At 40.6% G+C, this 20,963-nt stretch overlaps 1 pseudogene; it reads right to left on the bottom strand.

The window, feature by feature from the left end:
* Positions 1 to 587: 587 nt before the first annotated feature.
* The window catches only part of LOC131917009 (NACHT, LRR and PYD domains-containing protein 1a-like), a 56,459-nt pseudogene continuing 36,083 nt past the window's right edge, over positions 588 to 20,963 (bottom strand).

Here is a 20,963-nt window from a genome sequence, read left to right on the forward strand (position 1 = left end):
TTGTTTCTTTTTTCTTTTTGTTTTTCTGAGACAGGGTTTCTCTGTGTAGTTTTGGAACCTGTCCTGGAACACACTCTGAAGACGAGGCTGGCCTCAAACTCACAGAGATCCTCCTAGCTCTGCCTCCTGAGTGCTGGGATTAAAGGTGCGCTATCACCGCCTCCCAACTCCAATTTTGTTCTTTAGCAGGTAAGTATGTTAGTTTATCTTTGCATTGTATTTTGTGAAACTATTTGGTTTTAAAATTTGTGTTTTGAGTTGCTGACTTAAGTTACATAAAGAGATGCAAAGTGAATTTTGGCTTGGAGTCAGGGCAGAATTTCTACCAGCTTCTAGCATGTACACTGCACACCTGTGTAAAGTACCAGGAATGTAAAATATCTATCAACTGTGAGAAACACTCAAGATTCTCAACACTTATAGCATCAAATATTCAATAAAGATTAATTTCTTATGCAAAAATAAACAAATAATCCATCTCATTAGTTTTCAAATTTGCTGTCATCTTTAACAAGTAGTTGTTTTAATATAACTTTCTTTAAGATTTATTTCCAGCAAAAATGTTTGATTTATATACCTATATATCTACATACCAAGAGTTATGTAAAAATCATTTGGGAAAAAGGCATGGGAAATGTTTAAGAAACCTTCTTCCTTTCTTATTCATAAGACATTTACTTTTCAGGGGAAAGTGTCATCTCTTTGTCTCCATTCCCATGTACTCAATCCTGCTTGTAACATGGTGGATCAGATGCTTATGAGGCTGATCACTCAGGCCATAAGAGCATGCTGGACAAGGCTCGCATAGATTTGCTGGCTCCAATGAGGTTTCCACAGACACTCAGCCCACATGAACAGGCTGGGGAAGGCCAAGAGGGGACATCTGGGTCCCTAAGAGGTGTCCTGGAAACAGTGCCATCAAAAAGGCAGCTCACATGGTCACTGGTTTATAGACAGAGAAACCAATGGCCACAGGAAGGACAGGCAGAGCCAGGACACAAGGGAGAGTGCTCACCTCTCAGCCGCTAAGATGTCAGGATCCCACAGAGATCCTGCCTGACCTCTCAAGGAGGTCCATGATCAGGTAAGGATGTGTTTTCTTCAGAGCTTTGTAGACTTGGTCTTTGCAGGCCCTGGTCCAGGACCTGCTGAGGCTGAAGAGCTTCCTCATCTTGTCTTGGCTGGTGGCCTCAGCCCGCACTACCTCATATTCCTCTTCACTCAGCGCTACACCATGCAGCTTGTCCAAGAGAGGGTCCACTGATGTCACTCGGGCCACCAGCTGCTCCCGATGCTGGTCCAGGAAGTGTAGCGAGGCAGGAGATTCTAGGGGTGAAGGTGAGACTGGCACTGAGCATAGAAAGGCTCCTCAGGTCTCCTACTGGCTGCCCACTTATGGCTCTTTTCATGCATCTCATCTGTACCCCTGGCTTCCTACTTCCTCTGGAAGGTCATTTGAAAAAAAATCTGTACCCTTCCTGAGGCCATTTACCTGATGATGAGGAGGGGTTCATGGTGGGGTGTTCAGGTTGGAGATGAGTGGAGTTATTGTCAACATGAAGAGCAGCAAAGGACATGAGAGGAACTCTGCCCTCGGCATGCACCTCTCCTACCTGTCCTGGTGAGATTTGCAAAGTGAGGCTCCCTCCTTCTCACTGGCCTTCTCTCAAGGATTAGATCATCTACCAGCAGAATACTATTGGCTCCTTTGGCCTCATATAGTTGTTAGTTACCTTTGTGGGCTGCAGGAATCATGGGTGGTGCAGGTCTGAGGTCCCCTAGAAGAAAGGAGAGATGAGGCATCTGTAATGATGCCTGTCACCAAACACCTGCGCTCTCTATGAAACTCCCACACATGCTTGAGATTTTGAGAATGAACTACAGAAATTCTGATACAATCTGGAAGGTGAACATTTCCTTGCTCACACAGGGAATCTAGGCACCAGGTCTGTCATCATAAAGAGAGAAGACATGTGAATGAGCAATAGATGTTTCTCCCAAATGATCACAGCCTCGGTTTTATCCTAGACTGAATTCCTTATAGAGAATTAACCAAGTCCCTTGCTGGCTTAATTCATTTGACATTTGATTCTGGGTAGAAAGCTACTTTCTTGTCCTTGTTTGACCTTGTATACTCACACACCACAAATGTGTATTCTTGATTTGATGGCCAAACCAATATGGAGTAAAACTGAGCACATGGGAACAGTGAGTTGGCTTTACCAACAAGTGAAGGGAGTTAATAAAGTTCAGCTCATGTGTAAGCCCCAAGGGGTTTGAGAAAACTCTAAATTCCCTCTGCTCTAACAGTTTAGCAAAGTCACCTGAAGGATCTAGTTTGTACAATTGGAAGCCCTGGTTCTATTTGTATAAATGAAGGATGGTATTCCTTACACTCCATGATAGCTGGACCATCTTGGTTCATCCTGACTTGTAGATAAACTGAAGTATCTAATGAAGACAATGACTGAGTGACCTTGAATTTAAAGACCAAAGTTTGAGATTAAGACCATAAGAGGGCCATGCTTATAATTTTCCACTATCTGCATCCTTTCCCACATGGAAGGGAATAGACCTTAATGAGTCCCAACAAAAATAATCAACATGTAGAAAAGGTTGGCTTAATATAAAGAAAAATAGCAACATTGCTACCATCAGCTAAGGATCACACTATGAGATGTGTATGAACAGCATTAAACCTTTCCAATCATCCTACAAGTTACTCATTCTGATCTTCAATTCACGGGTGAGAAAAGTAAGACTCAAATGAGTTGAGTCATTTTCCAAGATTGCCTGCCGAGTAAGTGCTTGAGTGAGATTCAAACCCTGCCCTGTTGCTGGGGCAGGTCAGTTCTCCACCTGTGACTCACTCAAGGCAAGGTTGAGCAAATCCTATTCTTTGACCACATGTGTAGCCTATTTGTAGAAGCTCAGGAGCAGGAACCACTTCTGTTTGACAGTTGACAAGGGCTGAGCATTCCCCAGATGTACTGGTTAGGGGAGCTTGATTTTGGCATTGTGGGTGCTAAACTAAGACTATATTGTTGCTTCACTTGAGAAATTTCCTATTTGGCTTTCTCATGTTCATATCAGCTTGAAAATATGGATGAGTCTACAATAGCCAAATAAATGAAATAAAACCCAAAATTTTGGACAGAAAAATCTACCCACAGAAATGAAAGCACTCTATAAGAAAAATTTAAAGATATACATTGAGGAAAGAAATCAAGGAAGGCCTTAGAAGATGCTAAGACACCCCAGCCATGGTCATTGTTTGGAAGAATCAATATGTGAAAATAGCCATCCTATTAAAAGCACACTGCATACTCAAAGCAGTCTCAATCGAGATGACAGGGACATTTTTCACAAATAGAGTGGGAAAAAATGCTGAAATACATTTGGAACCACAAAGATGAAAATATCCAAGGTAATTTTGAACAAAAACAATATTGTGGAAAAATTCATCACACCTTATTTCAGACTAATACTACAGCCATAGCAAAAAGATGTGCAATGGAATCAAATAGATGAGCTAGAAAAAATCCCCCAAACCACTACCCTGCCTTTGGGGTAGTGCACCCAAAATACACTTTGGAGAAAAGACAGCCTGTTCAACAAATGATACTGAAAAACCTACACAGGAACACATGGAAAGATTAAAGCAGGGGCCTATACCTCTCCTTCAGAAATCAACTCCAGATGACCAAAGACCTCAATGTTGGACCCAATACTCTTAACCTGGTGGAAGAAAAAGTAGAGAGACCATTTCAACACAGGAACGTAAGTCAGGATTGTGTGAATAAGACTCTAGTAGCATAAGAAATAAATCCAGTTGTTGATAGATTGGATCTCAGGACACTAAAAAATTCTGTGTAGCAAAGGAAACTTAATTGAGTGAAGATGCAGCCAAGAGTGGGAGAAACAATTTCCCAGCTAAGATCTGACAGAAGATTTGTAAATAGAATACCCATGAAACTAAAATATCTAAACATCAAGAAAATAACCAAGTTCTAAGATTGGCCATAGAAGTAACAGAATTCTCAAAGGAAGAAACACACATGGCTAGCAAACACTTAGATATTAGGTAAATGCAAGTTTAAATCACTTATGATTCCATCTCATCCCTTGAGATGTTCAATATCAAAGATACACAAACGTTAATGAATACCAGGTGGTAGTAGTGCATTCCTTTAATCCCAGCATTTAGGAGGCAGAGGCAGGTGAATTTCTGTGAGTTTGAGGCCAGCCTGATCTACAGAGAGAGTTCCAGGTCAGCCAGGGATACACATAGTGAAACCCTGTCTCAAAAAACTAAAACCAACCAACCAACCCAAAAAACAAACAAACAAACAAACAAACAAACAAACAAACAACTGCAATGTCAATGAATGCTGGAGTATGTGGGGACAGAGAAACACTTATACACTAGCATGTTAGAGTTCAAGCTAGTGCAGCCATTGTGGAAATAATTGTGGAGGCTTCTTAAAAATTGGCAGAACTACCACATATAGAGGGCCCTGGAGCCACAGCCCCCACCTGCACCAATTGGAGGAAGAGCCCCAGCAGCTGGTCAGCAGGCAAGACTCCTGTGGCTAGGCCCCACCACCACCAGCCCCAGTGGCATTAGAGGCCCCCTAGAGGCACAGGTTCCACCTGTACCAATTGGAGGAAGAGGGGCCCTGGAGATATAGGCACCACCACCTACACAGAGTGGAGGAAGAATCAACACCTGTATCTATAATTGTTCCAAACTCAGAGGAGTAAATGGCAGTGTAAGAATACTTTCAACAACCTGAAGAGCAATATGGCACCACCAGAACCCAGTGGTCCTACAACAGCAAGATCTGAACATCCCAATGCAGAAGAAGCAGAAGAAAACAACATTAAAAATAACTTTATGAAGATGACAGAGGTCCTTAAAGAGGAAATGAAAAATTCCCTTAAAGAAATGGAGGAAAAGATGAACAAAAAATTGGAAGAAATCAATAAATTCCTTAAAGAAACCCAAGTAAAAACAATTGAACAGGTGAAGGAAACAGTTCAAGATTTGAAAATTGAAATAGAAGCAATAAAGAAAACACAAACTGAGGAAATTTTAGAAATGGAAAATCTGGGTAAACAAACAGGAACTACAGATGTAAGCATAACCAACAGAATGCAAGAGATGGAAGACATAATCTCAGGTGTTAAAAATACGATAGAGGAAATAGATTCAATGGTCAAAGCAAATGTTAAATCCAACAAATTCTTAACACAAAATACCCTAGAAATCTGAGACACCATGAAAAGACCAAACCTAAGAATAATAGGGATAGAAGATGGAGAAGAATTTCAACTCAAAGGCACAGAATAAATATTCAACAACATCAGAGAAGAAAACTTTGCCAACCTAAAGAGGGACATGCCTATAAAGGTACAAGAATGTAACATGAATCTCACCTCAGCTGATCTTGTTTCCTCAGACTGGAAGCCTTTGTGTCCTCATCCAAATGGATCTCAGCTGAACTGCTACTCAAAAGTCTAAAAGCTTAACCAGCTCTAGTTCCTGGTCTTCATGCCTTATATACCTTTCTGCTTCTTGTCATCACTTCCTGGGATTAAAGGCATGTGTTACCACTCCTGGCTGTTTTCATTGTGGCTTTGAACTCACAGAGATCCAGATGGATCTCTGCCTCCAGAATGCTGGGATTAAAGGCGTGTGTGCCACCATTTTCTGGCCTCTATGTCTATCTAGTGGCTGTTCTGTTCTCTGACCCCAGATAAGTTTAATAAAGTGAACAATATATTGGGGGACACAATATCACCACACAAAGAAGCTTACACAACATCCAATAGTCTGAACAAAAAAAAGTCCCCTCATCAAATAATAATCAACACTAAACACACAGAATAAAGAAAGAATGTTAAGAGCTTCAAAAGAAAAAGGCCAAGTAACATATAAAGGCAGACCTATCAGAATAATACCTGACTTCTCAGTGGAGACTATGAAAACCAGAAGGTCCTGGACAGATGTTTTGCAGACACTAAGAGACCATAGATGCCAACCCAGACTACTATACCCATCAAAACTTTCAGTTACCATAGATGGAGAAAACAAGATATTCCATGACAAAACCAGATTTAAATAATACCTATCAACAAATCCAGCCCTACAGAAAGTACTAGAAGAAAAACTCCAACCCAAGGAAGTTAGCCACACCCACAAAAACTCAGGCAATAGATAATCTCACACCTGTAAATCCCAAAGGAGGAAAACACACACACACACACCACCACCACTACCACCACCACCACCACCACCAACAACAACAAAAACAAAAACAAAAAATAGCAGGAAGTAAGCATAACACAAATCTTAAGAGGTCTTATTAATAAAAAAACCCCCTCAGAGCCAGATACTGGGGTGTATGCTGAAAGATCAGAGAAGCAGAACAAGCCAGCCACTAGCTTACTTCTTGGAAATCCTCAGTCTCCAGAGAGAGAGAGTTCCTGTTTCTTTATGCCTTATATACCTCTCTGTGTCCTGCCACATTACTTCCTAGGATTAAAGGCATGTGTCACCACTGCCTGGTTCTGTTTCTCTCATGTAGCCCAAAGTGGACTTGAACTCACAGAGATCCAGAAGGTGTATGTCACCACTGCCTGACCTCTATGTCTAATTTAGTGGCTGGCTTTGTCCTCTGACCTCCAGATAAGCTTTATTGGGGTACATAATATATCACCACATTTCCTCTTTTTGTCTAAAATAATAAAAGAAGGTTATAACTAATACAAGAAAAACTATATATAATAAGTACAATAAGTATATATAATATATACAGTCAAGAATTACATTAACAATGTCCAATCCATAAACATTTGACAAATTCAGAGAAAATGTTCCATTTTTTTTTTCAGAGCTGAGGACTGAACCCAGGGTCTTGAGCTTGCTAGGCAAGTGCTCTACCACTGAGCTAAATCCCCAACCCCAAAAATGTTGCATTATTGATCCTATTTTGGTGAGTTCAAAATGTACCTAATTCACTTTATCATAACTTGTATTATCAACCAAAATATCTTTTGATGTCTTTCAATCTTATACTTTATACCTCTTAGTGAGTTTCTTTTCTGAATTTGTTAACAAGCAAAACTATAACTATCTAATCTTCAATTCCCTCAGAGATCTGAGAAGGAAATAATATTAACTGAATAAGCAGGAAACAAGCAACTTCCAAAAATGTGAGAAATGACAGAAACAGCTGACTGCCTGGACAGTCACCCAAGGTTCCTCTGCAACATTGGGGCATCCATCTTCGGCCTACAGGCCTAGCATATCTGACAGACTCATCTGTAAAGTAGGATTTTCTAAAGGGCCTTCCTACCTTGTCTTGGCAAGTTCTTTCTTTTGTGTGCTGCTTGTCCATTTTGGACAGCATACTATCAGCAGTTGAGGCAAGGGCATTTTCTTGACCAATGGCTAACTTTTGCCACAAAGAAAGTAAACCCCATATGGAGTTTCTTCAATGCCCATCATCTCCTCTGAAGTATATTGGTGCTGGAGCAGACATGTCTCATTGTCACAAAAAAAGAAAAAAAAATCTATGTTATTAAAACATCTTAAATGTCATATTTTGCAGATCTCTGAAGTGTTTGAAGATGACCTGTGTATCTAAAACATATCTCTGTTTGATTTTGAAAACATATGTAACATGACTACAAGTTTGATTGTAATGACTAACTACTAACTTTCATTTCTTTATATCCTAATTAGTTGGAAATATTAACTTTCAAGGACTAGTAATTCGTATTATATTGTTAAATGAACTGTATAGGTACAATACCTTGAATAAGATTAGAAATATATGTACAGTATTTTCTAACAAAATCAATCTCAAATTTGTATCAATATACATAATTTGTTTACAATATACCAGAATCCAATCCGATGTAAAATATTTAAAACTAGTGGTTGCTTTCTAAAAGTAGATTCAATAATCTACCTTTTTGTCTTATCATATTTATATCCCCCCTTTTTTCTTTTCAGAGTAGATTCAATAATCTAACTTTTATCTATATCCTCTTTTTTTCTCAAACAAGAACCCCAAATCCAATTTCCTTTGTTTAGCTTTTTTTCCTGACTATTAACAATTAACAACTTGTAACCAACCATCCTAAACAATGACAATTATCAATAACCCATTGAATGACCAAAAACCACCCACTCTACCTCTTGGGAATGTGGGCATTATGTTCTTAAAATTACTTACTGCTTTCTGGGGGTGAAGATATCTTTAGGGGATCCTGAAAAGAAAACTTTTGGCTTGATTGTCAAGTCCTGGGAGAGGTAGTTGTATCATTTGTTGTCCAGTCTCTGCATAATCAGTCTCTTTGTAATAGGAAAGTGCAGGGCTTGTCTCAAGTCCTGACTATAGTAGTCTGTAAGGCTGGATCATCCCAGCTAGCCATCTCTAAATTGTCCTGAGCAGGTAGTAGTCCAAAACTGATCTTTGGGTGGTGTTGTCATCTTAGTGGTATTATCATTGTTCTGATAGAATCATCGTTGTGGGGTCCCATCATCTCTTTGAAGACTTCAAAGTTGCCATTAGGTGTGATCATGGTTCATTGCAGAAAACTGATAAGAGACTCAAACGCAAAATCATGTACAGGAAGCTAGATGAAGCCTTTTTTTCTATAGTTAGTTAGTACTCTATATGACTATTAACATCATGACAAAAGTTTAATATACATGTATATATATATAAATCTTATAAATTTTGATATAAAATTCATACCTTAAGAAAAGTTTTAAAGAGTCAAAATAAAACCAAAGAATTATGAGATTAGTGGCAATAGAATAGTCCCTTAATTTTGGTTTTTCTTTTGTTCAATATCAGGTGGCTCTTCCGACATTGTTGTGCCCCTGTCTTGAGACCCCCAAGCAAGATCACCACAAAGCCAATATCTGATGTAAGTACAAAGGGGTTTAGTAAAACAAACAAGCCCGGGCTTGGTCCATGTCCAACACAATGGCTAGCCAGGTGAAGGAGGATGGCCCTGAGCTCTCCAAGTGCAGGGTTTTTAAAGGGAAAAACTACAAGCTAGGAGGTACAAGCCTTTGCATTCCAGGGTCATACTTTAGTTAACAAGAACAAGAACAGCCAAGAGCAGAACTATAGAGGATACAATACTATTGGAGACTCTCCAAGAATTATCAGAGACTCTTCCAGAACTACTGGAGGGTTTGATGGATTAAGCCTGTTTGAGTTTCAAGGCTATTTCTTGGCCTGCAGCCTACCCTCCCTGGGAGGGTTGGGGGTCGCCTTGACCAGAGTCTTAGCTGGGTGTTTATGTCTCTGGAACTTGGTTCAGCTTTTATCTTAGTATTGTTAGAAATGAAGTTTTCTTTAAAATGGAGTTTGTCTAACTCTCTCATTCCCTCCTCTTCTTTGTAACTATGAGAGCCCAATCATGGGTCTCAGCTTAGCCTTTCTTGATTTGATCATCTGTCTCTCTCTAGTAAATCGCACTAATCTATTTAGGATGCAGGGGCCAAAAGTAATAGTAATATAATAATAGGACCCAACAAAGTGGAGATAGTAGTAGTCAGCCAGAGAGAAGTGTTAAACCATGACTCAAACCATCCCTGGTTTGTTTCCCATTCTCTTTTTTGCTTTGCCAGCCCCTCTCTCACTTTGGCCATTGTATCTTTTACTACTCCTGAATAGTCTACATAGAAACAACATTCCTCACCCAGTGCTGTACACAATCCCCCCTGTTGGAGGAAGACCAGCTCCAACCCCCATCTGTTCTGCATTACAGCCTCTGCTAAAGATGTCAGGGAGTCCTGAAGATGGGAGATGGAGTTTTATAATCTCTATATCTATATATATGGCATCATGCAAACTGGAATAATGCTGACTTTGCACGATCAGGGATGCTGTTCCAGTTCCTAAACCAGCTAAGCTGGCCCCCAGCAGAATACTTAGTGTGACAGCTGTCACTGGTTTTCTCTTAATATGTTTTAGGGGTGTAACTTCTAGCTTATAAAGTAGCTCTTCTTCTGTATGGTAAATTAACCTAGGGACCAGCTGTACCATCATACAGAAGCCTTTCATATTATGGAGAACCTGGGTATGAATGCAGAGTGTTAAACTTGAGGAACAAGCCCACCATGTATCATTGTAGGGATTCAGATAACTTTGGGAATCTGGGAGTGCAAGAGTTTTGTTGCAGAGGGTTTGTTGCCCCTTGGGGACTTTCCCTATTCCCTGGGAGTCCTGCAACCATACCCTGGAAACACTCCCTGGTCTGTCCAGTCTTCCCCCACTAGGTCACAAAGATCTACATAAAGGTCAGGGAACCAGGTATTCAGGAGGTGCTGTTGACAATAGCTCCTGTCTTAGCATTCATGATCCTCCAGGTCAGGTTCCAAGGCACATGTGGATTGCCTGCAGCTTGTGTTGAAGGGGTCTGCAGGCCTGGTGTGGGTATAGTGGATCCAGGTAGGTACATTGTTAATTTTGATGGCTGTGGGTGTAGTGAGCAGGATGACAAAAGGCCCCTTCCACCTGGGTTCTAGCATTTCCTGGTAATGCTTATTGACATAGACCCAATCACCCAGTCAGAACCTGTAGGGTTCAGGAGGAATACCAGACTCATAAAGGGCTCTGTTTGTGTGCCCACTGGACTCCTTGTATGGCATCAAGGAGATCCTGATCATCCAGTTCTGCCAGAAGTCATGTCTGCAGGCTGGGAATAATAGGGGGTGGTGTACCAAACATGATTTCATAGGGTGTTAATCCTATTTGGTAGGGAGAATTTCTTACTCTATATAAGGCAAAGGGGAGGAGTCTCTTTTAAAGTTCTATTCATGTGTTCTACCTGTCCAGAACTCTGGGGTCTGTTAGAACCATGTAATTTCCAATCGCTCCCCAGGGCAGTAGCTAAACTCTGACTCACCTTGGACACAAATGCTGGTCCATTGTCTCACCCCATCATGGCAGAAAATCATACCTGGGCAGGATGTCTTCTAGAAGCTTCTTGGCCACTATTTGCACCATCTTGTGCTTAGTAGGAAACGCTTCTACCAGTTCTGAAAAAGTATCTATAAACACTAACATATTTATATCCATACTTTCCAGGCTTTATTTCAGTGAAGTCTACCTCCCAGTAGGCTCCAGGTTTCTTTCCTCGAGGTCTTGTTCCAGGATTCTTTGAATTTGCAACAGCATTGGTTAGTTGACAGGCTTTACATTTGGAAACAATGTCTGTGACCTTCTGGTGTCCATCTTTGATTTTTACCCTGGACTGTCTCAGTAAGTCCTGCATTCTCCAGGCTCCCATATGGGAGGCACAATGAATTTTTTTGAGCATCTTTTGTCCCAGGTATTCAGGCAAATACCTTGTTGTCTGCTGACTGCCACCATCCCTCTAGGCACTGCACCATGGGAAGGGACTTTATCCAGCCAAGGTCCTCTTCAATGTATTGAGGAGTTTCAGGCAAATCAGGGGCCAGAACTGGGCCACTCTGAAGTACCACCTCCTAGGAGGTTCGATCTGCCAAATTATTGCTCTTTGGAATTGGTCCATTTTCTTTTTGGTGCCCTGGGCAATGTATTATGGCCACATTCTTAGGACTCCATAGGGCTTTGAGAAAGGCTTGGATTTCTTTCTTATTTTTGGTAGTCTTACCCTCTGCAGTCAACAGTCCCCTTTCTTTATATATTGCTCTGTGTACATGAGTGGTAGTAAATGCATAACAGCTGTCAGTGTAGATATTAACCCCTTTCCCTCGCCCTTGTTCCAGGGCCTTTGTCAAAGCCACTAGCTCTACTTTCTGAGCAGAGGTGCCCAATGGCATTGGTTCAGCCCAGATTACCTCCTCTGAGGTGGTGACTGCTACCCCTGCATACCTTTGTCCATTTTGCACAGAACTGCTCCCATTGGTGTACCAGGTGACTTCTGAATCAGGCAGGGGAGTATCTTTCAGGTCAGGTTGGATACAATGTACCTGGGCTAAAATTCCAGAGAAGTCATGCAGGGATGCCTCTAAGTCTGGGTCTGGTAGCAGGGAGGCTGGGTTCAGGGCGGTGGGCACCTGGAATGTTATTCTGGCAGGGTTGAGCAACAGAGTCTGATAATGAGGAACTCCCTCTAAAGCATGAGGGGTAGTTATGGTGAGGTTTTTGTCCCAAAGTCAATTTATCTGCATCCTTGATCAATAAAGCCACAGCCACTGGGGAGTGGACTGAACCCTGTCTCCCCTAATCACTGTCCACATCCCTCTTACTAAGGGCCTTGGCATTGCCCTTAATCACTTTCTCAGGGCATTCTCTTGCCCAATGCCCTTCCTTTCTACAACAAGCACACTGATTCCTCCCCAGCCAGGGTCTTCTGTTACCTTTTGGCCTTTTTAAACACGTTCTCTTCCATTGTACACTTTTGTAGCCACTGTAGCTAAGTCTCTAATGCTTTTTATTTTTTTAAGCACTCTACCTTCTTTAGTTTTCTTTTAATATCTGGGGCTGCCTGATTAATGAAAGCCAAAATCAAGGTGGCTGCATTTTCTTGTGACTCTGGATCATATGGGGTGTATCTCCTGAAAGCTTTCTGCAGTCGCTCCAGAAATGCAGCTGGACCTTCATCCTGGCCCTGTCTAACATCATAGACCTTACTCTAATTTGCAGGCTGATGTGCAGCTGCTCTGAGACCTGCCAATAGAGCCTGGCGATAGGCTAGGAGCTTCCCCTTACCTTGTTCTGTATTGTAATTCCACTCAGGATGGGTTAGGGGGAATGCAGCATCTATGAGAGCCAAATTAGTTGTGGGCTGATGGGAAAAAAGACAGTTTTTTCACGAAGGTTAATCAGGTCCTGGGGATTTTCAGAAAAAGGGGCATTCTGAGACTTCCAGTTGTACAGATTGCTGGTAGCAAAGGGCCAGTAATAAAAGGGCTGATTCCCATCATTATCAGGGGGACTAGCTGCTTTCAAGGGAGGGGTAACTGCTCCTGGATCAGGATTTTCCCCTCTCTGTCTCCAAGTACCCCTTGCTAGTCCTCCTCCTAAGACAGGGTCTGTAGGAACCATGGGAGGCTCTTCCTGGACCACTGGCTCAGGTCCAGGAACTGGGGTTTGGTAAGGAGGGGGAGGGTCAGTGTTTCCACCCTGAAAAACCAGAGCAGAGGGACCCCCCACACTTGGTGGGTGCCTCTTTTCTGTAGCCAGCACCTTGATCTGTTGGGGAAGGAAAACTTTAACCCACAATGGGGGTCTTCTATGAGGCCTCACCAGGTAACAATGTAAGGTATCTGGTTTGGGTGCCCATTATGTAGCCAAAACATCAACTCCTCCACTGCTCCAGAGGCCAGCCAACATTAAGGAAGGGCCATTCTGCACTGCAAAAGGTGACAAACTTTCTTTTTTTGTGAATTTCTACCCCTCTATTATGAGCGATGTCTCGTACATCCTTCCAGTGGGCTAGGCAAAAGTCTAGGGGAGAAGAGCGGGACTGTCCCATAGCGTCCGTCACAGTCAACAATGAGAACAACAAACACACTACACTCAAGACCAAGGGCACACAGAAAAACTTTGCCCCAACGAGATGACCAACATGGCTTCAAGAACAATGACAGCCTGATGTGCTCTGGGGGGAGTTACCCTCCAGACTCAATCACACCAAAAACTGTCCAGAAGTGAGGCTCCCTGTCCTCAATCAAACAGACATCAGGAGCTTCCACATCCCCATTGGGGGGTTTCCACATTCCCATCTCTAGGGCCCGGAATGTCTCCTGGGACCCTAGGACCCTGGCTCTCCAGCATGTCTGCTGGCTGCCTGCCACATGCACCGTCCATTACCAGATCACATCACAGACCAAGCGAACCCCAGAAAATGAAAGTACAAACCAGCACAGAGATAGGAACAGACAGAGACACAGAAACTTACCAGCTGGTTAGAAACCCCTTGGATTGGGGTCTGTGGATAGCAGGGGATCCAGGACGAGCCCCCAAATGTTGTGCCCGTATCACGAGACCCCCAAGCAAGACCACCACAGAGCCAATATCTGATGTAAGTACAAAGGGGTTTATTAAAACAAGCAAGCCCGGGCTTGGTCCGTGTCCAACACACTGGCTATCCAAGTGAAAAGAGGATGGCCCTGAGCTCTCAAAGTATAGGGTTTTTAAAGGGAAAAACCACAAGCTAGGAGGTACAAGCCTTTGCATTCCAGGGTCATACTTTAGTTAACAAGAACAGTTAGCCAAGAGCAGAACTACAGAGGATACAATACTATTGGAGACTCTCCCAGAACTATTGGCGACTGTCCCAGGACTATTGGAGATTCTCCCAGAACTATTGGAGACTCTTCCAGAACTTTTGGAGGCTTTAATGGATTAAGCCTTTGTTTTAGTTTCAAGGCTATTTCTTGGCCCACAGCCTATCTTACCTGGGTGGGGAGGTTGACCAGAGTCTTAGCTGGGTATTTATGTCTCTGGAACTTGGTTTAGCTTTTATCTTAGTATTGTTAGAAATGAAGTTTTCATTAAAATGGAGTTTGTCTTGCTCTCTCAACATGATACAGACATTTTTGCATTTTCTTTTAACAAGCATGCTTGGGTTTAGAGAAGGAGAGAGCCATGTTCCAACTCTAAAGCCAGCTTTAATTTTTAATAGAACTGGGACTACATGAAGACCATTTGCATTATCTGTCTGTAGAGAACAGCAGAAACAAATATTTAGGAAGACTTATGAAACTTTATCCTGTTAGATATGTGATATACCAATAGGCCAATTTATTCTTTCCTTGGGACCTTTTTTTCTGGATGATTTGTCCTTTTTTTTCAGATACCTTATTTGTCCAGTGTTCTTCAGATTCCTTAGCCTTCCTTCTCCTGAAAGACAAAAACAAAATCCTTCCCCAACCCTAAATTGTGGAGGTTCCCAATCTAATTTTTATCAATTTTAATTTATAATTTCTCCTTAAGTTTTTGTTTTATTTTCTAAAGCTGTTCTATTATCCAGAGCTGCATGGTTTATTATAATAGATATTAAGTTCTTTAATTGCTCTGAGAAGGAGTTTCTTCTACAATGGCAGGAAAGGACTGAACCGAATTTGTCATGGGGGCCTGCGAGAGGTCCCTTAGGGCACTTCCCATCAGCTAAGGCAAGGGATTACCCTGTCTGTCTCTTGTTGATCTACATTCCTTGCTCCAATGCTTGCCTTTGCTACATTCTGCATAATCCAGAAGGGAGGGGCACTCTGTTGCCATTGTTCCTTGAAAAAACATTATTTCTAGGAACACCTTGTTTACAGTTCCTTTTTAGGTAACCTTGTTTACTGAATTAAAACACCTGACATTACTATTCTTCTTCAACCCTCTGGAAATCACCTCTTTTATCTAAGTTTCATTATGGTCTTGAGATGCAATATTTATTGTATCTCAGATCCATTCCTCTCAGTGTGCTGATCTTGACTTTAACAGCCTAATTAACTTTTTACATTGTTCATTAGCATTTTCAAAAGCCAGAGATTCAATTATTATCTGTCTAGCCTCTGAATTTGGTATCATTTTATTTACTGCTAAAACAGCCTTTGTAAGAAATTAGTGAAAGTTTCTTTTGGGCCCTGTATAGCTTTTGTAAATGACTCAATTTTCTTTCCTACTTCTTCAATTCTGTCCCAAGCATTCAAGGCTATCATTCAGTATAAAATCAGGGTGAGGTCATCATATAAAGATTGTCTTTATATACCAGCACAATTGCCTTCTCCAAGAAGCTGATATTGGGAAATTTTCATACCTCTAGCCCTACTTTGTTGTTCAATGGTCTTAGCCTCATCTTTCCACCAGGTCCTCCATTGCAATTTTGGACTAGCCTCTAAAATGGCTGTAACCACATCTTTCCAGTATTGATGGATACTTCTATTACAAGTTGACCACGAGTTTAACATTTGCTTCATGAATGGAGAATGCATACCATATGACACTATAGCTTCTTTGAATCTCCTCAAATCTAACATTTGCACAGGAGTCCAATCAGCTTGTACACAGTCTTGAGCATTTGGCAGTTCCAGTAAGGTTACTGGATAGATTAAGGTTGGCTGTTTAAAAGCCTTAGGCTATTTCTCTGTAACTGTATAATGCAACGCTGAGATTAGTTCACCTTTAAATTCCTCTGTCTGGGTCAGAATTTCTCTATGATCTGTTTTATCAAGTTTTTCTAAAACTTTTATTTTGGCTTTTTTTTTTTTTTTTTGGTTTTTCGAGACAGGGTTTCTCCATGTAATTTTGGTGCCTGTCCTGGATCTCTCTCTGTAGACCAGGCTGGCCTTGAACTCACAGAGATCCACCTGGCTCTGCCTATAAGTGCTGAGATTAAAGGTGTGTGCAACCATCACCCAGCTTGGCACTCATATTAACCAACTTTTTTAATGATCAAACAAAAATGATCAAACAAATAGTATTTATAATTGATGTTATGTAAATCCCATTAACATTAATTATCCTCTCATTTAATTGTTCCATTTTCAGACCATCAATCATATTATCAGAGACCAAATCCCTCCATTGTAAAACTGTTTCCCATTTTTTAATGTGGGAAAAATTTCTCTTTCAACTAATTTCTTCCTTTAAGAAATTTTAATTAACTCCCCAACTCCACTGACTGTGTAGAACAGTAGAAGCCCAAGTGGGTTTCAAGGTAGCTACCTAGTGTGGTAGAAGCCCAATATGAGAATCCAGTGAGAGCCCACAACCCACCAGGAGAGAAGAAGCCAAAGAGACTCTGGCGCACGTAGGGTGGAGACTCTGGCCATGTGCAGCTCAGGACTGAGCTGGGACCTAAAAGGCCACAAGCAAGCAGCTTTTTCATGAATTTGTGCCACAAATGTTGGGTGCCAGATATAACATGAATCTTAAAAGATCTTGTTAATAAAAAAATCTGAAGCCAGATATTGGAGTGAACACTGAAAAATCAGAGAAGCAGAACAAGCCAGCTACTAGCTTACCTCTTGGAAATTGTCAGTCTCCAGAGAGAGTTCCTGTTTCTTCATGCCTTATATACCTCTCTGTGTCCTGCCACATTACTTCCTGGGATTAAAGGCATGTGTCACCACTGCCTGGTTCTGTTTCTCTCATGTAGCCCAATGAGGCCTTGAACTCACAGAGATCCAGATGGATCTCTGCATCCCAAGTGATAGGATTAAAGGTGTATGTTACCACTGCCTGACCTCTATGTATAATTTAGTGACTGGCTTTGTCCTCTGATCCTCAGATAAGCTTTATTGGGGTACACATAATATATCACCACAATTAACAATCACTGGTCATTAATATCTCTTAACATTAATGGACTCAATTTGCCTATAAAAAGACACAGGCTAACAGAATGGGTATGAAAACAGGATCCATCCTTCTGTTGCATATAAGAAACACACCTCAACTTTAAAAACAGACATTACCTCAGAGTAAAGGATTGGGAAAAGATTTACCAATCAAATGAACCTAGGAAACAAGCTGGTGTAGCTATCCTAATATCTAATAAAGTAGACTTCAAGCTAAAATTTATCAAAATAGATGGAGAAGGACATTTCATATTCATCACAGGAAAAATTCATCAAGATGAAGTCTCACTTTTGAACATTTATGCCTCAAATACAAGGACAACCACATTTGTAAAAGAAACATTACTAAAGCTTAAATCACACATCAAACCCCACACACTAATAGTGAGAGACTTCAAGACCACCACTCTTACCAATGGACAGGTCTTCCAGACAGAAACTTAACAGAGAAATAAGGGAACTAACAGATATTATGACTCAAATGAACTTAACAGACATCTGTAGAACATTTACCCCAAATACAAAAGAATATATTTTCTTCTTAGCACCCCATGGAACCTTCTCCAAAATTAATCACATACTCAGTCACAAAGCAAATCCCAACAGATACAACAAAATTGGAATAACTCCCTGTATCTTATTGGATCACCATGGTTTAAAGTTAGAATACAACAACAACACAAATTACAGAAAGCCTACAAACTCATGGAAACCGAACAATGTTCAACTGAATCACCACTGGGTCAAGGAAAAAATAAAGAAATTAAAGACTTCCTAGAATTCAATGAAAATGAAGGCACTCACTACATACCCAAACTTATGGGACACTGTGGTGGTATTTTACTTGTACTGAAATGTGATTTTAATTATATGTTAATAAATAAAGTTGCCCAGGGGTCAGAGCTATTAGAGCCATAGCAAGAGCCTGGCGGCGGTGGTGCATGCCTTTAATCCCAGCACTTGGTAGACAGAGCTAGGTAGATCTCTGTGTGTTCAAGGATACAGCCAACATTGGAGACACATGCCTTTAATCTCAATACCATAGAGGACCTGGAGGGCTGTACATACAGGCAGTGATGTGTTTGGGTTTACAACCAATGAGAAGGCAGAACAGCTAGACTATATAAAGACATACACACAGGAAGTAGGCCCCTTTTCGGAGAGCTCTCTTGGCTGAAGAGGATCGCTGAATCAGGAAGGGTGAGGCTCTTAGCTCTGACCTCTTGGCTTTCTTCTCTGAATCGGCTCTGTGTTTCTTATTTAATAAGACGGTTGGTTACATCTACAGGATACTATGAAAGCAGTGCTAAGATGGAAGTCCATAGCACTAAATGCCTACATAAAGAATTCAGAGAGATCTCTCACTAGCAACTTAACAGCATGCCTGAAAGCTCCAGAACAAAAAGAAGCAAACTCACCCATGAGGAGTAGACTACAGAAAATAATCAAATTAAGGGCTGAAATCAATAAATAGAAACAAAGAGAACAGTACAAACAATCAAGGAAACAAAGAGTTGGTTCTTTGAGAAAATCAACAAGATAGAAAAACCCTTATTCAAACTAATCAAAAGGCAGAGAAAGAATATCCAAATTAACAAAATCAGAAATGAAAAGTGGACCATAATAAACAGACACTGAAGAAATCCAGAGAATCATTAGGTCATACTTAAAAAACCTGTATTCCACAAAATTGGAACATCTAAAAGAAGTGGACAGTTTTCTTGATAGATACCACATACTAAAATTAAATCAAGACCAGATAAACAACTTAAATAGACCTATAACCTCCAAGGAAATAGAAGCAGTTATTAAAAGTCTCCCAACCAAAACAACAACAACAACAACAACAACAACAACAACAACAAAAAACAAACCCAAGGCCAGATGGTTTCAGCGCAGAATCCTACCACAGCTTCAAAGAGCTAATACCACTACTCCTCAAATTGTTCCACACAACAGAAACAGAAGGAACATTGACAAACTCTTTTTATGAGGCTACAGTTGCCCTAATACCCAGCCACACAAAGATGCAACAAAGAAAAAGAATTACAGACCAATATTCCTCAAGAACATTGATGGGAAAATACTCAATAAAATACTGGGAAATCAAATCCAAGAAAACATAAAAAAAATCATTCACCATGATCAAGTAGGCTTCATCCCAGAGATGCAGGAATGATTCAACATATAGAAATCTGTCAATATAGTTCACCATATAATCAAACAGAAAGAAAAAAAAACCCACATGATCATCTCATTAGATGCTGAAAAAGCCTTTGACAAAATCCAACAGTTCTTCATGAAAAAGGTCTTGGAGAGATCAGGAATACAGGGAACATACATAAATATAATAAAGGCAATCAATATACAGCAAGCCAACAGCCAACATCAAACTAAATGGAGAGAAACTCAAAATGATTCCACTAAAATCAGAAACAAGACAAAACTGTCTACTCTCTCCATGTCTATTCAATATAGTATTTGAAGTTCTAGCTAGAGCAATAAGACAACAAAAGGAGATCAAGGGAATACAAATTGGAAAGGAAGAAGTCAAACTTTCACTATTTGCAGACAATATGATAGTATACATGAGTGACCCAAAAATTGTACCAGGGAACTCCTATAGCTGTTAAACTCCTTCAGTAATGTGGTTGGATACAAGATTAACTTAAAAAATCAGTAGCCCTCCTATATACAAATGATAAACGGGCTGAGAAAGAAATCAGAGAAATATTACTCTTTACAATAGCCACAAATTACATAAAATATCTTGGGGTAATTCTAACCAAACAAGTGGAAGACCTGTATGACCAGAACATTAAGTATTTGAAGAAAGAAACTAAAGAAAATATTAGAAAATGGAAAGGTCTCCCAAGCTCTTGGATGGATAGGATTAACATAGTAAAAATGGCAATCTTACCAAAATCAATATACAGATTCAAATCAGTACCCATCAAAATCCCAACAAAATTCTTCACAGACCTCAAAAGAACAATATTCAGCTTCACATGGAAAAACAAAAAACCCAGGGTAGCCAAAACAATCCCATACAATAAAGGAACTTTTGGAAGCATCACCATCCCTGACCTTAAGCTCTCCTATAGAGCTATAGTAATAAAAACAGCTTGGTATTGGCATAAAAACAGACACATGGAACAATGGAATCAAATTGAAGACTCAGACATTAATCCACACACCTATGAACACCCGATTTTTGACAAAGTAGCCAAAGTTATACAATGGAAAAAAGAAAGCATCTTCAACAAATGGTGCTCACATACCTGGATGTCGACATGCAAAAGAATGCAAATAGATATCTATCACCATGCACAAAACTCAAGTCCAAGTGGATCAAAGACCTCAACCTAAATCTAGTTACACTGAACGTGATGGAAGAGAAAGTGGGAAGTAGCCTTGAAAGCACTGGCACAGGAGACTAATTCCTGAATGTAATATTAGTAGCACAGACACTGAGACAGACAATTAATAAATAGAACCTCTTGAAGCTGAATTTTTTCTGTCAGGCAAAGGACACAGTAAATAAAACAAAATGACAGCCTGCAGAATAAGAAAAGATCTTCACCAATCCCACATCTGACATAGGGCTGATCTCTAAAATATACGAAGAACTCAAGAAATTAGACAT

The sequence above is a fragment of the Peromyscus eremicus genome, chromosome 8a (genome assembly GCF_949786415.1).
Source record: "Peromyscus eremicus chromosome 8a, PerEre_H2_v1, whole genome shotgun sequence".
NCBI classification, from domain to species: domain Eukaryota; kingdom Metazoa; phylum Chordata; class Mammalia; order Rodentia; family Cricetidae; genus Peromyscus; species Peromyscus eremicus.